We start from the raw sequence: 21,119 nt of genomic DNA, 5'->3' as shown, positions 1-21,119 counted from the left end.
AAGTCAATGAGGAGGAAGGGGGTAAGGATATTTGGCTGACCTAAAGGTAGACATCTACAGCTGCATTAACAGGTCTAAGCTTCATTCTCCTCTCAGAGGTGAGAGAGAGACATTTAACAAATATCACTTATCTCATCCTGATGCAGAGGCTTAAGGTGAGTCAAAGAAATTGCACACCAAAAGTAGGACTTCTCCCCATTAGCCATGAAGTGTTCCTGTGGTGACAAGGTCAGATGTAGGTGATTGCACTGCAGATGCCTTCAGTTAGATGAGTCATCATCTTGCTCCAGATTTACATGTGCAGCCAGTGCCAAGCTGGTCCTCAATGTCACGTGCACAGAAAAATATCAGAAATACTATAAACAGCAAATGTGATAACCAAAACTGTTCTTCATCAGTCTCTGTTTCGTGAACAAGATTATACCAGATAATGACTACCCTTGGTATTTAGTCTTACATGGCCTAAAAAAACTACACATGGAATAGGGAGAAGCAGGGAGAAGGGAAGGGGAATGCTGGCAAATTTGTCACATTTTTACAATTCTAGTACGATCAGCAGAAAAAATGCAATGTTTATAGATATGGTAGTATCATTATTGTGACACAAGAAGAATAATGAAAACTGAATGAAACTCAGTGAAAACTGGCAAGTAACACCCCTTCTTGTAGCATAGAGAACGGTGATTAATTGAGTTAAATCCAGCTGGTGACTGGTCATGAGTGTTGTTCTCCAGAGGTTGGTACTGGGACCCATTCTGCTTAAGATCTTTATTGATTATTCGGATGAGAGAATTGAGTGCACTCTCAGTAAATATGCACACAACACCAAATTGAGTGAAAGTATTGATCTGCATGGGGTAGGAAGGCCCTACAGAGCTATCTGGACAGGCTGGATCAATGGGCTGGGGCCAATGGGATGTAGTTCAACAAGACCAAGCATAGGATCTTGCACCACAACCCCAGGCAATGCTACAGGCTTGGGGCATGGTGGCTGGAAAGCTGTGTGGAGGAAAAGAACCCAAGGGTGTTGGTCAACAATCAGCTGAACATGAGCCAGCAGTGTGCCCAAGTGGTCAAGAAGGCCAATGGTATCCTAGCTTGTATCAGAAATAGTGCAGCCAGCAGGAGCTGGGAGGTGATAGTTCCTCTGTATTCAGCTCTGGTGAGGCTGCACCTCATGTACTGCGTTCAGTGTTGGGCTCCTCACTACAAGAAAGATATCGAGGCCCTGAATCATGTTCAGAGAAGGGCAGCAAAGCGGTGAAGATTCTGGAGCACAAGTCTTATGGGGAGTGGCTGAGGGAACTGGGATTGTTCAGTCTGGAGAAGAGGAGACTCAGGGGAAAGCTTATCACTCTATACAACTGCCTGAAAGGAGACTGTGGTGAGGAGAGGGTCAGCCTCTTTTGCCATGTAACTAGCGACTGGACTAGAGGAAATGGCCTCAAGTTGCACCAGGGGAGGTTCAGGTTGGACATTAGGAAAAATTTCTTCTCTGCAAGAGTGGTAATGCACTGAAACAGGCCGCCCCAGGAGGTGGGGGAGTCATCGTCCCTGCAGGTGTTCTAGAAACATTGTACTAAGGGACATGGTTTAGTGGGGAAATACTGGTGGTAGGTGGACGGTTGGACTAGATGACCGTGGTGGTCTTTTCCAACGTTGGTGATCCTCTGATTCTATGATTCTACAGACTTGCACAATTTCTTGTTGCTGCCCGCAGTACAAAACTGTTAGCATCCTGCTTCCTTTTGATGAAGTTATTATTTTGTCAGTTTGCCTTTTAGCTGTATGCCTTTTCAAACCTTGCAGGCTGACTGACTCTCTTACTATGCTCTAACTCAGATCAAGGTACCAAGGATAGCCTTCTTCAACAGAAGAGTCCACAAAAAATCTCTGAAATCCTGTTAAGTCTTATCAACAGAGTTGGCCAGGAATCTCCAGGGGAAACATCAGTGGTTATGCTAAGTCCAAAACTCTGATCATTCATCTTCACAAAAATAAATGCAGTGGAGGTCTCGAGGGAGACCTTATTGCTCTCTACAACTGCCTGAAAGGAGGTTGTAGCAAGATGGGGATTGGCCTCTTCTGCCAGGTAACAGTGATAGGACTAGAGGGAATGGCCTCAAGTTGCACCAGGGAAAGTTCAGATTGGGTATTATAAAGAATTTCTTCTCTGAAAGAGTGGTAATGCATTGGAACAGGCTGCTCAGAGAGGTGGTGGAGTCACTGTCCCTGGAGGTGTTTAAGGAAAGGGTAGAGGAAGTACGTAGGGATATGGTTTATTGGGCAATATTGGTGGTGGGTGGATGGTTGGACTAGATGATGTTAGAGGTCTTTTCCAACTTTAACGGTTCTATGATTCTATTATAGGTTTAAATGAATATATACGTTACTTCACATATGAGGAACTTACAGTTGACTCCCAGTGAGAATAAGTTACATTGAAAAGGACCTCTGGAAGTCAAAACAAGTCTAATTTCCACATAGCTTTATCTTACTTACTTCCTAGTTCAGATATGAAGTTAGTGTACTTTGTAGGAAACATGATATCCTGCAAAGGAGCTTGAGCATCTTTGAAAGACCCTGTAAAGATCAGGAGCCCTTGTTCTGTAGTAGATCTCATATTTGGGTAATGGGTATCAAAAACAGCAAACATTTTTGTCTTCTGAATACTATTTGCCTCTTCTTTTTCTAAGTCTTGATCTGGAGGTACCTAACTATGGAAATAAGCTTTCATTTACTCTGAACAAGATCATTAGGTAATTTAGGTTATAATTCTTCCCAGTTGCCTCTGTAGTAGCTCAACATCATCGATTGTGTATGGAAGTTAGCCTCCTAATTTGGGAAGATCAATTGTGTGTCTAAATGCAAAAGACATACACATTCATCCACCATTATCTCCAGGAGTATAAATGAGAAATGTAAAGTACAGAGAAGTCAAACCATTTCTACATTGTCTATTTGCTGACGGTGAAACTGAAAAAGTGAAGCTAGCCATCTAAGCTGTAAAAGCAACCTGAATGTGCTGCTTGGTTAATAAGCATATTCACATTACTTATATATGGGATTATTTACTTAGAAATATAGCAAAGCTGAGAATGAAACGTATGCACAGAGAGAAACTCTTAATTTGTATGTACAGATTATTGAGGTTGTTTTGAGGTAGTTGAAAGTCCGGCTAAGTTATGTAAAATTGTTTTTTGTTTTCTTTTCGTGGGAGAGTATCTTTGTTCAAGATAAGCAGCTGAAGATGTGGTATTGGAATAACTAATGATATAAAGCTGTGGCCTTATCTATTTGGTCTTTGCTTTCTTTCCTTTGTTGTTACTGAGACATACTGCTAATGGCAGAGTTCTGAGCAAAAGCAGACCTAGATAACTATGTTGTTTTAAAAGAAACACACACAAAATAAAAATCATCTTTGCCAGTGCAAACTCAGGAACATTTAAGGAAATAATGTTTCAGGCTCTTCGTAGCAAAGGTATGATAAAAGGATTAACAATGGATTTATATGATCATAGAAACTGTAGTAAGCTTGCATAACTGACATTTTTAGGTTTCAGTTTTTAATTTTTTTTACTGAACATTTTCTTTCTTTTTACAAGCTATGTACAGTTTCATTGCCTTAGCTTTTGAGTTTATCTATGCTGTACTCCTCATAGTGATATCTGCAAGCCTAACATACTTAATCAATACTTTTTTAATGACTCCACAAAAACAAGAGGTTCTGGAAGTAGGTGTTGCTTAAAAACACATGCCCAATCTTGTATTTTTCCTCATTGTGTTCAACTTTTCAATTAAAGAGGGAGGCTGTCAGTTAGACTTTCTTTGAAATTGCACTCAGTGTACAAAGGAAAAAATCGTGAAAGGTAATGCAAATTAATTTTTACCTTATATTCATCTTTTCTTGTTCACAGATAATTCTGACCCATCTCTTACCCAGAATATTTGAGATCCACAGGTCTATATGGAATAACTATATTCAGACAAGATTATGCTTTTGAACATTGTAGCTGAATGCCACATCCCATTCATAATAAAACCCCATAACTTAATTATCCAATTATTGAACCATATTCTAAGGTCTTGTAGAAACACAGTCACTAAGCTGTGCTCATTCATTTATTCTGAACTCACATTTGTGATGCAAAAGAAGCAACTTCCAAAAAAGGATTTTAGCAACCCTTGCTCCCTTGGACGAAGAAGTTTCAAACACGATCTGAAGACTCCCTCCCTCCCAGCCACTTTACTTCTACTTCCTGTGGCTGAAACTCTGTGAACAAAATACTCTTCTGAGGTGAAATCCAGTCCTTCCAAGATTCTTGCCCTTCAAGCAAAGACACTACTCCCATAGCAGTTAAGTATGTATATGTACACATATATATGTATATATATATGTATGTTCAAAACCCCTTCAGCTATAAGGAAAGTATTTTGATGTCATATAAACTCCATTTGAACTATTTTGAATAATCTGTCAACCTCACAGAAAGAATGTGGTTTATGTATTCAAAGGAAAAATATCCAAAACACAGAACTCATAAAGCACACTAAATGCATAAATGATTCTAAAGAAAGAGGAACCTAAAAGTGCAAAACAAACACATTTTCTCAAAGTAGCATTCTATTCTCAGGAACAAAAATGAACTGATGGTCTAAATCTAGAACAGTTCTCAAGTATTTTCTTATATTAGTAATTTTACATGCAGTGAGTGACATAAATATATACAGAGAATGGAGGTTTTTTGTCATCAGTTTCTTACAGAAATTTATACATCTCTTTTAAATCACTGAGCTTCTTTTGCAACTGTATATTTTAATCAAAACTAATACGACTACTGCATTATCTACTATGGAAATATATAAATTACTTATCAGCATTACTTATCTACTGTTCACTGATTGGCTTCCTGTATTACAGTATATTATCCAAGATGTCCAGAGTATGCTCAAAGATTTCAAATTGTATTTGGTTCTTCCACCATCAATGCCTCCTCATTATTTTTGAAAAAAGAAATACAAGCACTATTTCTCTTTTGTATTTCCCTGGGCTCATCTTTCAGACCCCATTCTATCCCTTTATCTAGTAGACTGGAGAATGCCCTGCTTACTTTCCCCTATTTTTTATCCCTCATTTATGATCAAATCAATTCCTCATTTTCTACCTCTTGAATAAACTAGCCCTTCTTTTCAAAAAAGAAAAATAAAAGCTCCTCTTTTTCAGTCTTTCATGGGAAGACACTTTGAACTATCAGGTGCCACAGTGAGTGGAGATCTGGATATCATGCAAACATCACACTCATTTCCAAATCTTCTGTGTGTTTTTTACTATGATTTATTGTTCACATGCTGCATAATACATGAAATAAATATATATATTTAAGTTTAAAATTATATTAACTACCATTCATAAATTCCCAAATTTCTGATAACTTCATGCACTCTCTCTTCTTCCCTAATGAAGGATCACAGAATGGCTTGGGTTGGAAGTGACCTCAAGGATCATGAAGTTCCAACCCCCCTGCCACAGGCAGGGCCACCAACCTCCAGATCTGGCACTGGAGCTGGTTGCCCAGGTTCCCATCCAAGCCGGCCTTGAACACCTCCAGGGATGGAGCATCCACAGCCTCTCTGGGCAGCCTGCACCAGCACCTCACCGCTCTCTCTGTAAAGAACTTCCCCCTGACATTAAAATTAATCATAATGGATCATAATACACTGCCAAATGAACAGCAGAGCAGAGTAGCTCTTGTGTCTCAGTAATATAGTAGTTATTTTTCATGGACAGAACTGGAAAATTTCTTCTACTATAGCTGAATAGAAACTGTACGGTGACGGAATGAAACAATACAAACTGTAGCATGATCAGAATTTGAATTTGACTTAGTTCTGTTCTTGAGAAAGAGTATCAAGAGATGGTTAGATCTCAGTGAATCCCCACATTCCCCTGCCAGCTGATCATGACAAGCCTGCCCACCCATCAAGTGAACATATTGATTCTATTTCTTATTTTTCTTTATACTTTTTATTGATTTTCTCTCTTATCTTACTTCCACTTCCTGTTTCATGGGGACTCTTTCTGCAGAGGAAATAAATGGACTCAACATTAATCTCAAATACCTATATTCTACATTACGCTTTATCTTCATTTTAGATGATAAAATTTCTCATGACAGCTATTCACTTTGAGATATTTCATACACATCCATATGCCTATGCATTAAATAAAAGCATATCCAGGAAGCAACTTCATATCATTTTACAATGATAGAGAAGATACACGCTTACGTTGCAAATCCACGAGCATTTCTTGTTCATCTTATTGCAGTAAAACCACTACATTTGTTGCCACCATTTATTTATCATTTCTATAGATAAATACTTCTTCAGCATAAATCCATATTTAATTTTTTTTCTGTTCATCATGAAAATGCTTTAAGTTATTTTTAATTTGTGTTATCATGCCTTGCAGTGTAGGGTAGGAAGAGCCATACTAGAAAATTGAACTGTATTTCAAGCTTATTCCTGCATCTGTTGGAAATGTAAACAATTTTTAAATTATGTAGCAACTAGTATAGTAGTTACACTAACATAGTGACTTCATAACATTTTTCATCATAAAAGCTTTTCTTTCAGGCCACTTCTTAACTTAGTGGAGAGTCTTTTGAAGGCTTGCAGTAGCTCATGGAAATGTTCCCTACATGTTTTATTCATGTGAAGGTGTTTGTCCACAAGTCAATGACCAGAATACAATCTATATTCATGTTGGCCATTTTAATACAGATGATGGGCACACTGCTTTGTCTGTGCTACAGTAGTAATTCCTTATTTTAGTATGTGAAAAGAAACATCACTGAGCTTTGAGTTTAAGTAAGGCTTCGGAGAACTAAAGGAATAATGTATCCTAAAATCATGACAATTTAAGAGCACTCAGGGGATTACTCAAAAGCATTTTGACAACTGTTAGAACTTTTAGATTTTTACATTGGACTGGAATTGACACGTTAAGCCTAAAGAATATAACTAAGAAAGGTCTCCAGCTTTTTTGTGCATCAAAGGCAATTTTATCAACTTTAAAAATGTTAAAGAAAGGGTATCTGAAAGTCAGTCATTACTGAGGACACTACCCAGGGGTTCTCCACCTCCTGTTACATGTTTGAGGTTTGTGACAAGCAGTATTGTCGGCATTACAACCGTTTCTCAGCACAAAATTGAAGGAGATGGGTGGGGAAGAGAACTGGTACTATGGTGACCCCTCTGGAAAATTTCTTCCCACAAAATATGGGGCTTTCTCACTCTCACCAACATGACCTTGTAGTCACTGTCCCACTGTAACCTGACATGGGTGCCACACTACTTACCCATTTCTCTACAGCACCTTGATCTAAGTTATAATAAATTAATGCTACTTTTCCATATGAACGTTGCTCTGGAAACCCATTCAAATGCATCCTTAACAAAGTTCAATTTTGACTAGCATTACACTCCCCCAAATACCTGCCATCTGCTTCCAGGATTGGCAGAGCAGTAAATATGTCCTTCCTGTGGGTGATTACTACACATGAGTAATAGCCTCCAAAATGTTCATACAGAGTTCATGCACTCTCGTGGAAGAGGATTTATCTTTTAATTACCAGAAGAAAATATAATACCATTATCTAAAGCTTTCTCAGCACTAGTTAACCCTGATATCATTGCAGCATATGAACTTATGATTGAAGTAATTATGTGTTTAAAGGGCATTTTCAAAGAGCTAAACAAAGCATATGTAAACCTCAATTTACCCTAAGAAAGTAAATATCCTTGATCTTTGTCCAAACTTCATTAGAAAAACTGACAGATTTGTCTACAAGGAATTAAATAATCTTGCAGACCTCTTCTTGAAAGAAAAATTATATATTCCCACAATAAATGGGAAATAATATTTCTCTTAATAGCATGAGAAAAAAAATTAAATTGATTACCCTCAACTGATAGGGAAACTCAAGTTACAAGCATCACTAACATACTCTGATGGAAAACAGAGCAAACGTACTATTCAGATAATCAGCATTGTAAACAATATCAAAGTGTCTTGGATTTGGGTAAAAAAAATATTTTCTTCATTAATATAAATGAGTTTAAATTTCTTAAGGGTATAGCTTGTTTGAATTTTTCTTCAAATGCTGTAGTGAGGCATTCAATAACACTGAATTAATCTTTCACCTAATCTGTAATATTCACATCTCTTAACAAACTGGAACACGCCAGTTATTTTGTATTTAAAGAGTGCATAATCTTGAGGTAACAGACTTCAGCTATAACATTTTTTTTATTTTAGTGTTAGATTTGGCATATTTATTGAAAACATTGCTGATTTAAAGATTTCACCTTTAAACTTGAATGAGATTTCTCCATCATTAACATCTTAACTAGGAAGTTCTTCCCTTCAGAAATGAGGCTTCAGGGAAAGAAATCTTATTATTGTATGACAAGATGGAAACAAATTATATATGATTATATAGGTTAGAATTCTTCTTATAACAATCTTTTATATATCCTTCTAATGGCTTTTGAAAATCCGCCAAAGAGCTTAACTAAACTGTATCTCAGTAACAACAAAGTACACACTCCCATCTGGGAAAAACTTTAGCTACTTTACCATGAAGCTGCTTGAGTTAGAACTGATTAAAGACAGATATGCAATTAAGTCTACTATATAATTTCACACAGCTATTTCATACCCTGATTCTGAGACAGAACAAAACTGATACGATTTCTATTGAGTTGACTAATGGAGTTGCAGATCACTACATCCAAATTTGGGTTGTAAGCAGCTCCAAGGCTCAGGCAAACCAAGATTCCCAGTGGAAATTAAAGACGTTCTTTTAAATGAAAAGGGAACTATTTTCATCACACTTGTTCATTTCAGAAAAGACAAAATTCCTGTCTTGCAACTGTACATAGCTCGCTCTGAAAGTAAAGCTTCCTATTTATTTCCATGGAAACTACAACAGATATAAAGAGCACAATAACGCTGTTTGATAGAGCAAATTCTCAGCAAGGAAACACTCTTTTTTGACATATTCATGACCATGAGCTATGCATTTTCACCAGTGAAGAACAAGAACCTGCACGTCATGCTCATAACAACCTGCACCATTGGAAGTGATCCACTGTTGCTGTCTCCTCTGGTGAAATGCACCACCTGCTTCACTGTGCTCACATCCACTGTTTGGTCTCCATAAAAGCTCAGCAAGTGTCGATGAATGTCACTGGGTGCCATTTTTTCTGCATGGAGGAATTCAGTGGCACACCTTTGCTTCATACTTATTACCATGACAGACGCCATTTTGTCAGACTGCCCCTCTGCTGCCATCTGTCACACAGCAACAACATGTAACAGGATACTGGTGGGAAGATTCAGCCTCTACTGCCATACCACCAACATCCACCTCTGATGGAGTGGGCCAACATAATAGCACAGGGGGCATTACCTTTGGAGCAGCCCTCACATCATCCACATGAATTCAGTCAACCAAACATATTGCGTAGGACATCTGAGAAGCAGCATGACTGGCCAGAAAGTGCTGAGCTTCCATTTGGCCTGGAGGAAAGGGGGACAAATAGGTCCTGATGTGCCCAGAAAAAGGACCTGGGAGATGGGCATAGCTGTGGCCAGCAGATGGGTGCAGAGTGGCTGGTGGCAGAAATGCAGTGTCTGTCCCCATGAGAAGTGTAAGAAAGTGTCAGTGGAGGTGCTGTGAACATGGAACTGTGACAGCTGCCAAAGGGAGGGCAGACTTATTGAAGAATTTTTAATTGGTGACTCTCAATCCTATAGATTGCTATTAAAAACAAACAGAAATGTCATAAATTTCCATTTTGTTGGAGTTTTGTGCTGGCATTTTCCTACCTGTTGACCTTCTGTAAGCATTGTAACAACTGTAGTCATCTTACCTTGCTGCAGTGCTTGCATAAGGAGGAGACTGTTTACGCTTTGGAGATGCTCTTTTCTCCCCACCAGTTACAAAGGAACTCATGAAGGCCCTAGAGTGTATTCAGAGAAGGGCAACAAAGCTATGGGGGGTCTGGAACACAGCTCTTATGGGGAGCATCTGAGGGAACTGGGATTGTTTAGTCTGGAGAAGAGGAAGCTCAGGGGAGACCTCATCACTTTCTACGGTGACCTGAAAGGAGATTGTGGCAAGGTGGGTTTTGGCCTCTTCTCCCAGGTAACAGTAATAGGATGAGAGGAAATGGCCTCAAGTTGTGCCAGAGGAGGTTCAGGTTGGATATTAGGAAACATTTCTTCTCCGAAAGAGTAGTCGGGCACTGGAACGGTCTGCCCAGGGAGGTGGTGGAGTCACTGTCCCTGGAGGTGTTTAAGAACTGTGTAGATGAGGCACTGAGGGACATAGTCAGTGGACATGATGATGATGGGCTGACAGTTGGACTAGAATGATATGGTAGGTCTTGCCTAACCTTAATGATTTTATAATTGTATGAAAAGGTCAAATTTGTGACATTTGTTTTTTAACAAATGAATCCTACATCAGCTGTAAACATGTCTCACATGGGCAGCCAAGGCTAGCTGCTAAGCTTGCTTACAACCCACAGCTGGCAAACATCTGTAATGTAAATACTCACCCTGCCTCTGGCTGTGAAGCTGATCATGTTGTGGGTGTTGCAAACAAATATAGAGTGTGTGTCATTGGTAATACTTGTGTGGGTCAGACTTAATGCTTGTGAGCAAACGAGCTACTGAGGTTTTTTTGCAGGACATCTGGTGTTTCCCAGCAATGTTGAAGCTGTTGCACAGTTGTCATATTCATGCTGTCTGCATGTTCTTAGCTGATTGCACTGCACCACTTCACATGTGCAGACAGGATTGATTGGTTAGTGCTAATACACATCCAGAAGGCCCTCATTCCTACAGAAAATCCTTAGTGTCAGTATATTCAAAACTGAGGAGGCAGACCAAAGAGAACAAGCCTATCTGTCTGACTCACAGCCGCACTTCTGTGGGGTCCCTCCCCCACTTGTGTCCAGTTTCTGCTTTCCTTACACTGTGCTGGAACATTCTCACAAAAAGCAGTTCTCCATTCATGAGATCAGCCTTTCTGCAGCCAATTCCTCTTCATTCTCAGCAAGCAGAGCTGGTGCTGCAAATAGTTCTTCTGTCAGGCATTGCCCTGTGGGTAAGAGCCCTTGGCTGCAAGCTTGGTACTGACAATGAGTTTGATGCAGAGCAGTTCTGCCTGCAGTATTTTTCTCTAATGAACAGATTTAAGCTCTTTTGAATTCAAAATTGTCTCATTTATGCTGCAGACTAATTGTATGCCACTATTCTCATGTTTTCACTTTATCTTCCTTCTCCTTTCACCAACAATAAAAAATTAAAAAGCACCTGGTTCCTGTTTTATAGTTTTTGATTCCATCAGAAGTTTCAGACTTCCCTTTAATCCTTCTTTCACTTCTTGATTTGAAGACATCCAATTACATACTCTAAAAAAAAAATTATTCCTGTATTTATTCTGCAGGTAGATGGATACTGTTCCCATTTTAGTTAATATTTTTGCTTTGGTGCTTGAGCCTGCTTGAGGAGATTTTGATATTAATGTCCTGTCACTAGACATTCTTCCCAGAATATGTCTAATGACATATTCTGGGAAGGATTTACCAGAGACAGAGTTATATACTCTGCAGTGATGTAGAAGTGAAACCCTTGCACCCGGTTTCCAAGGACATGATGTTTACTGCAGGAACGGGAGAGTTTTTCAGCAAACTTACTCCATTTAGTGAGGTATCACAACTTTTGCAAGTAAGTGGCAAACACTCTTATTTTTATTCAAAGAAGTTGGAATATTTCAGTTTTGATTTAAACAAACTTTTAAAGACTCACCAATCTTTAAAAAATTTCAACATAACCATTCTGTAAAGGTTTAAATCCGTTTTTGTGTTGAACAGACACTCAAAATGAGAAAGACTAATACTTAATTTCTGATGCACTGCTGCTAACATTTCTGTCTTTTTTGCAATGCCATAAGGGGACAATTCAAGTCACAGGATGGAGACAACAAAGGGCAGAAAAGGAGAATGCAGCATTGATCTAAACTGAATCCCAATGAAGCCAGTGATGATTTTTCCATGACTGCGAGGGCTTTGAATTATGCCTTGAGGAGCAGATTTGTAAAGTAATGTAGTCACCAGCATTTTTGTAAATCCCACGTGGTACCTCTCTGTATGTTCAGGCAGCTGAATAGCAGTGAGTTTCTGCACTGTCAGATACCCTATGTCTCAGATGAAGTTATATGTTTCTGCTGTTGCAGATTGAGTTACACCTTGCTAATATTCTTTATACAGTCAGTCTGTCTAATCTCCAGATCTCTTCCCAAAGTATTTACTTTCAAGGTCATTTAGCCACTTGCTTCTATCGTTGTTGCTCCCAACAGGTGCACTCAAGCAGGGCGCATGTCCTGTAGCATGCCCCATCATCTAGACGTTGGCCATATCTTGACTTCTCAGGTGGAGAAAAGGTTTGGACAAACAAAGCATCTGCACACATCTGAGTTCCTACTCAGAGAAACCCCAGAACTGCAGCCAGAAAGGGATGTGCAGTGCCTTCTAACAAGTCTCTAGGCCAAGAGGCAGAAGGTACATGATACACTATGGAGCACACCTGGCCCCGGGCTTAGGTAGGGGCAACTTGGGCTTGTTGAGACTACTGATGATAAAATTTTATTGGAAGTGGGTGAAGACTATGCCACTCTGGTACCTGATTATATTCTTTTCTTCAAGAGACTGCCCTTGGCTAGTACTCTCCCGTGAACTAGAAATGACTCATATTTGTCATGGCATTGTCTCTTACTGCAGTACTTGAGGTAGGAGCAGCTCGGTTCCTCAGTATGTCCATTTTTTAGGGCTTTTTCCCTTGACTGATAAGTATGCTTGTGTGTTTGTGAGCAGTGACAGTACTTAAGGCCTTTGTTTGTATATTTAGAAGGGCTGAGCCAACAGCATCATTATGCTATTCTAATATTGTGCTTTTTTGTTTTACCTATTTTTTCTTTTTTTGTAATCAAGTCAGTGTCAGGTTTGACAGGCAAGTTTGATTAACCCATTTGTGCAAGATCCCATTTTACCTTAACTGTTCAAGCAGAACCTTGGCACAAGACTTTGATGAGGTTCATGATTTTTATTGGCATGCAATAGACCTTCAAGATGTTCTGGTGTGAATTGCACTGGCAGCTGTCAAAAGCTTCCATAAGCCCAGATAAATTTAAGTCTCTAAATACTTTTAGAAATATGCCTCTAATTGAACTAGGTTCCATAACTTTTGGATTTAAAACCTTCTGTCACTATTCTTGGATTTAAAATCTGCCCTATTTAGGGCATATGATGACTGCACTGGTTGGATCAACTTTTCAACTTTCGTCCTATAGCTCATGCCTGGGAAAGCTACAATCATCTATAAATTGCAGGTGCATGGATCACAAGATCTCACAGGCATTTCCTGCTTTAGCCTTGCACAAAACTTTCACAAATCAAATTATGAATACCTATCTGTATAGGAAAAAAAAAAGCTCTAGCTAAAAATCTTTTACATTCCTTTTTTCTCCTTGGCTAGAGCACTGCTACTGATAAGCTCTTATTGTCATACACCTTCCCCTCACACTCAGGACACACACTGAAACACAACTCTGTACTCTAATTTCCTCAAACCTTTCTCCATGTGTCAACGGTTTACGGGCATTAGGCCCGATTCTGTGACGAAGAGGACGGGGGACCCACGGGCCCATGTCCCGGGAAAAAGGGGAAAGGGGAGAAGGGTAGGGAGATGGCCCTGAGAGCAAAGAACAGCGGCAACAATCTGAGGAGAAACAAACTAATTTACTAAATAAAATATCGGAATGCAAAACAACACACTATAATACAATATAATTACAATTTAAGCTGATAAATCCAATACAGAGAGAGAGAATGTCCCAAAATCAAGATAGGCCTTACTCTACTACCGACGATAAGACGGCTGAAGAGCGAGGTGCTGCCAAGACAAGAGACGGCGGAAAAAGGGACGAGGTCTCGTGGTTTGCAAGCTTTTATACTGCGAGCTTTTATCTTTTCCCTCCAGCTGGAAATGGTAACAGAGGAGCAAAGTGCCGTGGGGAATGTAGTAGTCCTTCTCTTCTGAGAACCAGGTACATCCACAACATGATGTTATGATGTGGAATACCAATAACCGAAAATCATAAAACCATGACATCCATGTTCAAACCTGTGTGATGACATCAGCAATGCAGGACATTTTCTGATGGTATGAAAATACTACTCTGTGCCCACAGAAAGCAGATAAGTGCTAACACTCCTCTTGATGGAACGCTAATCTGTTGTAGATGCTTGACTGTCTGCATCAGTTCATAATAGTTCACAATCAGAAGAACGAATTTCCTACCGTCTTCTGAACTGAAAAGGTAAAGGAGTGAGCCTGACTACTCTATCAGCTGAACATTTGTTTTAGTATTCAAAATACCTACCTTGTTCAATAGGATTAAAAATGTTGAAGGTGAAAATTGAAATGAATGAAAATTCTTATTTTTTCTTTTTAAAAAAGTCTGCATAGGAGAGTAAACAACCCCAAAACTGCAGTTACCGTTCCACTAATTACTGAAATTTGATTACTCAGTGCAAAGGAGAACCGAATAAGCTATTCAGAAATAATTTAGAATATCCTGTAGTCTTCCACTTATGAGAGCTGTAGGCTGACATATTCATATGAAGAGGGAGGAACAATGCAACTACCCAATCACCTCCGTTACCAACTTTAAACACTGAGCATGGACAGGAATAAGGGGAAGTGAATCTAAACCAAGTAGCAAAGGCAATCACAATGCATTTTTGATGAAATATCATAGAATCCTAGAATCTTTTGAGTTGGAAGGGACCCTTACAGGCCATCTAGTCCAACTCCCCTACAATGAACAGGGACGCCTACAGCTACATGAAGTTGCTCAGAGCCCTGTCCAGCCTGACCTTGAGTGTATTCTGGGATGGTTTTCATTATGTCTCTAGGCAGCCTGTTCCAGTGCCTCACCACACTTACTGTAAAAAAATTCTTCCTTATATCTGATCCAAATCTCCCCCTCTTTTAGTTTAAAACCATTTCCACTCGTCCTATCACAACAGACCCTGCTAAAAAGTCTGTTCCCTTTTTTCTTACAGCCCCTCCTTAGATACTGAAAGGCCACTATCAGGTCTCCCTGAAGCCTTCTCTTCTCCATGCTGAACAGCCCCAGCTCTCTCAGCCTGTCCTCGCAGGAGGGGTGTTCCACCTCTTGGATCATTTTTGTAGTCCTCCTCTGGACACTCTCCAACTTGCCATTGTCTGTCCTGTAACTGAGGACTCCACATCTGGACACAGTACTCAAGAGCTCAAATAATTAAGCTTGGCCCTCTACAGGAAAATTTGAAAAGGGACATGGCTTTATTTGTGTTAAAGAATGAGTTTTCTAGGTTTCTGTTTTGTCTGCCATCCCATGAAGACTGGCACTGCTTACCTTCCACCATTGTCATGGGTTTTGTATTCAAAGTGCACCAAGTGAACAAAAGCAGAGATTAAAGCATGAAAGTGCTGAGATTCTGGCTTCCCAGGAGCCTGAGAGGAGTCAGGCAAAGAAATGGTCCATACAGTCAATGCAATGTGCCTTGGTGCATTACTTGCTGCTGTGGCCAATTGGGCAGTTGGTATAAGCAATGTAAAATACTGCTCAGCAAAAAAGCCCAAGATAATATTTATTTTCTCAATGCAATCTTTTCCACCATGGGGAGGAAAAAAATATTAAAACCATAAACAATGAGAATACATGGTATTTATAAAATAGCTAGCATTTTTTCTTAAAATCTTCGCATTCTTTCTGCTTTCTATATTAAAAATTATCTAGAATGTGATTATCAGAATCACGGAGAAGAATTATCACATCACTGCTTTTATTAATGGGCCATCCATCCAGCTACTCTCTCTTGAGAAAACCTCTTAAGGTTGTTTTATCTAGTGTCTCTTGAAAAGAAATAACTGCATTCAATTAATGCTTTGCTCCCTCTTTATGATTCTCATAGACTCGGAAATCTTCTATTACTCTAGAAACTACCATATACTGTAGAAGCAGCAATCATCAATTTCTTCACAGTCCTTACTGAAGCCTGAAAGCTTTAACAATAAAAGGAAATAAATGATAATGCTGTCATTTTAATACCTGTTGATATCCATATCAAAGCAATTTCCGGTGGCATCTTCAAGAAGTTCATGCCAAAGAATAACCTTAATATGAAAGGTCATTCCCATCCTATTCCATGTTGTTGTTTTTTTTTATTCTTGGAATTTAACAGAACTAGGATTATTATATTTCAGTAGCAATCCACTTCAAGTATCCCAGGACTTTTCACCTCTCATTGCAGCAGGAGGACTAAATGTCAGCGGTGCTGTTTGCACTTTCAGGAGTTGCTCTGGGAAGGCTATTTACAGAAGTTCTGTATGAGCAAGAACTACTGCTACAGAAATCCCCATGGAAAGATTTTGATAGAGGAGATGAGGCTTTTGCAGGTCTCGCTGATTAACCATTCTCTCTTCTTCAGCGGCTTTACCAGTGTACCTCTACATCTGTTCTCCTTAGGAGCCGCTTTTTACCTTTACTTGACTAAATAAAGAGGGTCTACTGGTGGGATTTAAATACACTGTTCAATATGAAAGGTATTGATCTAAGCATGTTTTGTCTGAAGTGCCGTAACAATCAGTTTATATGTGAATCCTGCATAGGAAACTGTCCCACTCAAAGGCTTGCTGGCTTTGCAAACCCTTCAATAAATCAAACACTTGAGTTCTTACCAGCCCTTCTCTAACTGTTGTACCTGCCATCTGGCTTCATGTCATGCCCCAGTGAACTGGTTTATGCCTTGTATTTAATTATTTAAGGAAAAAAATCTTCCATGCACTTTCTAGGACAAAACCAGGGATAATTTATGCTATCTGCTCTCAGACCACAGCACATCCAACCTTGAAAAGCGCTGGGTCTCAGCTTAAAAAGCCTCACATTCATTAACTTGGATCAGTTTAAGCTCAGATCAGTTAGTAAGCTTTAGGGAAATGGCCCAATTGAATTTGTCTGCAAATTGCATTATTCAAGCATTCAGTGGCATTGAATTCAATCAACGTGGCTTCAAATATTTAAATCTGTCTATCAAACAATATATTGGATTTTACTTGTGGTTTTGCATTACAAGAAATTAGAAATCTAGAAGCATTAGACTTGAGCCACAATAGGCATAAGTAACATCTCAGCTGGCACCTACTGAAAACCTCCATTGCCTGAAGGTTTTTAGCTGGTGGTACATTCTCTGCAGATAGAGACAAAGCAGCAGTTCCCCTCAGGAATCAGCTTTCAAAGGAAACCACTTCAAAGTTTCATGGGGAAACAGATACAGGGAAGACATACAATTTTAAAGAACCTCAGCAACAAAACACATCATGATATATCCCACATTAAACAGCTAACAATCCCCACAGAAACATACTTACTATACCGGCTCTGAAAAGCAGCAAGCTGAAAGCCTCTAACTTTACACCCTCCACTGCATTTATTTTTGTGAAGATGAATGATCAGAGTTTTGGACGTAGCATAACCACTGATGTTTCCCCTGGAGATTCCTGGCCAACTCTGTTGATAAGACTTAACAGGATTTCAGAGATTTTTTGTGGACTCTTCTGTTGAAGAAGGCTATCCTTGGTACCTTGATCTGAGTTAGAGCATAGTAAGAGAGTCAGTCAGCCTGCAAGGTTTGAAAAGGCATACAGCTAAAAGGCAAACTGACAAAATAATAACTTCATCAAAAGGAAGCAGGATGCTAACAGTTTTGTACTGCGGGCAGCAACAAGAAATTGTGCAAGTCTGTAGAATCATAGAATCAGAGGATCACCAACGTTGGAAAAGACCACCACGGTCATCTAGTCCAACCGTCCACCTACCACCAGTATTTCCCCACTAAACCATGTCCCTTAGTACAACGTTTCTAGAACACCTGCAGGGACGATGACTCCCCCACCTCCTGGGGCGGCCTGTTTCAGTGCATTACCACTCTTGCAGAGAAGAAATTTTTCCTAATGTCCAACCTGAACCTCCCCTGGTGCAACTTGAGGCCATTTCCTCTAGTCCAGTCGCTAGTTACATGGCAAAAGAGGCTGACCCTCTCCTCACCACAATCTCCTTTCAGGCAGTTGTATAGAGTGATAAGCTTTCCCCTGAGTCTCCTCTTCTCCAGACTGAACAATCCCAGTTCCCTCAGCCACTCCCCATAAGACTTGTGCTCCAGAATCTTCATCGCTTTGCTGCCCTTCTCTGAACATGATTCAGGGCCTCAATATCTTTCTTGTAGTGAGGAGCCCAACACTGAATGCAGTACATGAGGTGCAGCCTCACCAGAGCTGAATACAGAGGAACTATCACCTCCCAGCTTACAATTTACAATCCTGTTTTACAATCCTTATTTACAATCCTGTCCAATTTCTGGGATTTATGCATCTGAACTCTAGTCTGAGTATATGTTGGTGTGTGTACATCTGTGGAGCTGAATACAAAAGGGCCAGGATTGATCCCTGACCTCATGCCAAGTAACATTGGTGGGTGGCTTTCACACTACTTAAAGTCAGACTCTTGTTTTGAAGCTTTGGGAGTGTGGTTAGAGCAGTCCAAAACAGGGGATGAATTAAGCACCAAGGAAGGTATATGGCTAGCTTCATTCACTCCCAGTGTGGATCCTTATGGTGAGGATGAAATTCAGTAGGATTTCTTGTGCTTAGATGAGGTGTAAGAACATGGAATGGGTAACGATAATGCTGAAACTCTCTACGCTAGCCCAGTGGTTATAGTGCTCTCACAGGACAATCGGCAACTGGTTTCAGGGCTCTTTACCTGAAGAGGCTGAAATGAGGTTTTACCCTCCCAGGATAAGGGAGAGTTGTGAGAAAGGTTTCTGCAGGAGGTTATCTGCAGATGGCTGCAGCCTCTTTAGGCATGTAGATCTTAGGTATGTGCATACTCTAGGTATTCTTCCCGTGCCTTATCTGTGTAAAAATGAGCATTGATGAAATCTAGGGCAGTTGAACATACAAGGGGGATTTGTGGAAAAAACAAAATCAAAATCCCCTAAAGTATAGAGCTAGACTCCTTCCTTAACTTCACTGAATGTGCAGTCAACTTGAACATATGATATATTTTGTGCAGCAAGGTGGACTTATCACACAATGACATGTTGAGATGTGGAACCAAGCTGTCTCCTCGTGAAAGATGGATCAAGAAGGTTATCCTCTGAATGGTTTGTTTGAAGATAAGATAGCAGAAGTCATGTCAGTGGCAAAAAACAATGTAAAAATAAGTGTTTTATTTCTTTTCTGATTAGAGAGTGAGACTGTGCAACTTAGTGAATTGCAATCAGTCATTTTAGAGCGATTTTTTTCTTTTCGTCCTTGGTTCTCTGCCTTCTTTCTCTAAGTGAAATTTGTTGCAAATCCTATCACCTGTGAATTTCGTTAAATTGAAAGTGGTCAGTTATGGCTTGTACATACTCTGATATTTCCAATTTATGTCTGTGCCCAAGTATCCAAAACTGCCACAGAATATTGCAATAAGGAATTCCTCTGTCATTTGTGGATGTAGTGTGCATCGCCTGACATGAGGGCATGGCAATGCAACTGAACTGAAACTCCCAAATAACTGAAAGAAGAAAGTTTTAGAAAATTCTTTCAGGGCCTGAATAAGCTGATAAAAAAAAAATAAACAGGAATCACTACCCAAAGGCAATAGAAACATCTAATGAATTTTGCAAGAAAGGGGTAGAAATGAATATGCAACATTTGCTAGCTGAGCAAATTCTAAGGAATTGCTGTCTGATGAAAACCATTTATGTAAAACACCTTTAACCACTCTGAGCTTTAGAAATAAATAATTGCATATTTTCCATCAGCACTATTTCTTTCAGTACTTGCATAGTGGAAGAACTCTACTTGAACACAAATTGTCTTTACAATAACCCCTGTAGGAAAAAAAGTTTTTGTGCTGAACCCTGTTTCTTCCACCACCACCCTCTAGGGCCAAGAGGCCAAGATGATTGAGGCCTAAGGACACTGGAAGCTGTCCAAAGTATTTCTTGGGTGCTAGGACACAACTGCGCCCTCCACTAACTAGCACCTGAGACACTGGTGTCATTTAAGCCTTCCTCCTATTATAATTCCCAGCTGGCTGCATGGCAAAAAAAAAAAAATTATTCCTCTTGAATTCAGCTGCTCAAAAAAGGATACAGCCTCAGGTGAGTTTTCACTCTGCCTCATTTTGTAGCTTTTAAATTCATATTTTAATTATGGGGAAAGAAGAACAGCCCCAGATACATAGGCATATCTAACGAGTCCTGTAACCTACTTTCTTTCAGCAGCTATATTTAAGAGATCTGATGTTCAAGGACTTCATTATAAACAGCAAAGCCCTTTAGAAATCTTAAAATCTTTTTACCTGCAGTTTTGGAGTACTACTTATCAAGCAAGTTGATCTCAGACTTTCACTGAGCTAAGTACACTGAGCTGTCTGGAAGCAGAATATCACCTTCATCACAGGGTAGCAACAACGGTACTATTAGTAGGAAATCAGTCAAAGACAGGTATATACCTGGAGGAAATAATATGCCCTTGCCAGAAGATAAGCCCAGGAATTGATACATCTTTGCTCAAAGCTCAGTGCAGCAGGTTTGATAAATACTTCAAAGTTCAAACAGTGATTTTCTTCACTGACAAAAAGCAATTTGAAGGTATTCAGTGGGTATTTTGTTTGAATTTGTCTTTTAATATCATTAGCCATGGTCTGAATAGTATCTATTCTGTGTTCCAATATTATCTGAAATACTTAGGTCTGACTAGTAATAAATTGGACTTATTTTCTCATTATGTTTTTTTTGAACTGCTCTCCTTAGAGGTGATAGATTTTGGTGAAAATAAGCACTACTTCACCATGGCAGGGATGATACATAAGCTGAGTTTTAATCCTTTTTTTTTTTTTTTTTTTTTGCAACCTTGAAAACAATTAAATAGAGCTTAAGGGGGC

The sequence above is a fragment of the Numida meleagris genome, chromosome 1, assembly GCF_002078875.1.
Source record: "Numida meleagris isolate 19003 breed g44 Domestic line chromosome 1, NumMel1.0, whole genome shotgun sequence".
Lineage (NCBI taxonomy): Eukaryota > Metazoa > Chordata > Aves > Galliformes > Numididae > Numida > Numida meleagris.
Note: the sequence above shows the minus strand (reverse complement) of the source record.